Raw genomic sequence first — 2214 nt, 5'->3', positions numbered from 1 at the left:
TTTGTACAGCACTTTGGTGCAGTTTTATACCTGTTGTAAAGTGCTACTTAAATAAATTTGACATTGACAACAAAATTACTCGCATGTGATTTTAATTGTGTGCTTCTGTTTTAATGAAAACACCACAATTGCAACATTTGTTTATTTGGAGACTTGCAGAATACTGACTAAGTTTAGTGCACATTTGTACTGGAGACACAGTTATTGTCAACCTTTAATTAAAACGCATCAATCGTTGCCATTCTGAATTAAATTTTTATTTTTAAGTTATAATTGCTTTTTCTTTCTACAAATCTGTTCTGAATATTGCTTGGTAACAAATGTTCATGCTCTTCGTACATGAATTTTAAAGTATTGTACTCTATCAATTCATTAAGTTTCAATAAGTTTAAATATATACATATTGGCACTCGTGTATTCCACTAATGACTAACACCTCTCTTCTGTAAAAGAAAAATCCAATCTATTTATATTTTACAAGTTTTACCCCACACTCCAGACAACAATTCAGATCTCAAATGTTTTTTTTATTCTTGGACTTTCAGACAGCTGTCCTGAACCAAACCTCATTAGAGGTTATGTGAAGACGAATGAGCCAAAAACCCCCACAAAAATTCAATTTATTCCTACTGAAGGTTGTCTAGTTACTGAATAATGGGCTACACATGATTTCAATGTTGGCCTCATGTTAGTTTAATAAATGTATGAAATAATTTGTGTGATTTTGCACTCTTGCTAGACTTGGATAATGTTACAACCTTGTAAAAATGGGGTCACAAATACATCCTTATATGTCAGACAATTGAAAAATGGTAAATTATTATTTTTTTTCTTCCCGTGATTGTAACATCAGATTGTGTTGGCAAAAGAACTCCACAATAAAACAATGGACGAGTTATCGACCTTTTTTTTTTTGCTCGGTATGCTTGTAAACATTTCTGATAATAATGTGATTTTTGGCCCTGAGGCGGAAACTCACCAGCACAGTTTCACGTGTTATCGACCGTCTAATTTGGTTGACCTTGACACACACTTCCAGATCTGGGTCATACAGCTTCACACGCGAGTAGAAACACAGCATACACACGCGTGATAAAGATATCTATTTACATAGCTACAGTTTGAACAAATACTCCCCGACCTCTCCAATATGATATATACATATAAAAACAAGGCATTTAGAGGGAAATTACACTAAATTGATCTAAACTGGAATAAAATCTACAGTAACAACACCAACAGCAGCACAGCAGAGGCTTTTCGCTTTTTCTTGAGTTCTTGGAGTCACCTTTGCCACTGTTTATATGGAGAGAAGACCAAGTGACTGTGGGGAAAAAAATAATCAGTGGGCCACTGAAAGTAAATGATGGCTTTGTAAGTCAAACAACAACTTTAAGTCTCAACACCAGCAGCAGCAGGTACCCAGATAGCACAGAATGATTGAAACAACATTGAATCAATGTCAGCCAGAAACATTGAATCAACGTTGAATGCTGACATTGAAAAATTGAAAGTGCCACTTGTATGTTGAATCAATGTTAAGGTTTCAACCATAACTGACATATCAATGTTGATTCAACCATCATCTGTATGTCAATTTACATGCAATTTACATATTTGTGTTGACAAATATATCAACACAAATATATTTGTGTTGATATTACATTGAAACAGGAATCAACGTTGACTCAACCATCTGAACGTGGGTCTGCATGCAGATTTGGGTTGATTTTATATTGAATGAAAGCTAGGGATTTATGTACATTTTTAGGTCTGATAGGTCTACATCATAACATGCCACTAAAAGTTTCTTCACTGGTGTTAAACACACTATATTATTGGCAGATGATGGGTACACTGTGTACAAAAGGTTAAAAATGAATACATGGGTTTGATATAACATTTTATTTAAGAAAAGAGGGACAGATCTTTAAACATATTTGACTCCTTTTTGACTGTCAAAACAACAGTCTGTTGTCTCCAGAAGAACAGAGTCCATGAAGTTAAGCTTTGTACTGTAAGAACTAGGGAAACAGTACAAGTTGTGGTAACCCCAGTTTGACTCTGGTTGGCATCACTTTGATTGACTCTCATTCTGGCGCATAATGAAGCCACTTCTTGACAGTTTTGCTGCAGTCCTCAAGAGTCAGCTTTCGGTCAATTTGCAGAGCAACAGCTGAAAAAAATAAAAGTGAGGAAGGTGCCAGTTAGAAA

At 35.0% G+C, this 2214-nt stretch overlaps 1 protein-coding gene and 2 long non-coding RNA genes across 4 annotated transcripts in view; all 3 read right to left on the bottom strand.

The window, feature by feature from the left end:
• The window catches only part of LOC107833400 (uncharacterized), an 18900-nt gene extending 17025 nt beyond the window's left edge, over positions 1 to 1875 (bottom strand). Inside the window, exon 1 of the long non-coding RNA XR_001659147.1 lies at positions 1866 to 1875. This is a non-coding gene — a long non-coding RNA (uncharacterized LOC107833400). The remainder of the gene's footprint in view (positions 1 to 1865) is intronic.
• gfra1a (gdnf family receptor alpha 1a) overlaps positions 1 to 2214 on the bottom strand; it is a 151533-nt gene that overhangs the window by 91930 nt on the left and 57389 nt on the right. The gene's annotated exons all lie outside the window — the stretch shown is intronic.
• The window catches only part of LOC107833396 (uncharacterized), a 1657-nt gene continuing 1530 nt past the window's right edge, over positions 2088 to 2214 (bottom strand). Inside the window, exon 2 of the long non-coding RNA XR_001659143.1 lies at positions 2088 to 2176. This is a non-coding gene — a long non-coding RNA (uncharacterized LOC107833396). The remainder of the gene's footprint in view (positions 2177 to 2214) is intronic.

This window comes from Poecilia formosa, unplaced genomic scaffold (genome assembly GCF_000485575.1).
Source record: "Poecilia formosa unplaced genomic scaffold, Poecilia_formosa-5.1.2 Scaffold378, whole genome shotgun sequence".
In the NCBI taxonomy this organism is placed as follows: domain Eukaryota; kingdom Metazoa; phylum Chordata; class Actinopteri; order Cyprinodontiformes; family Poeciliidae; genus Poecilia; species Poecilia formosa.
This window is presented reverse-complemented; position numbering and strand designations above follow the sequence as displayed.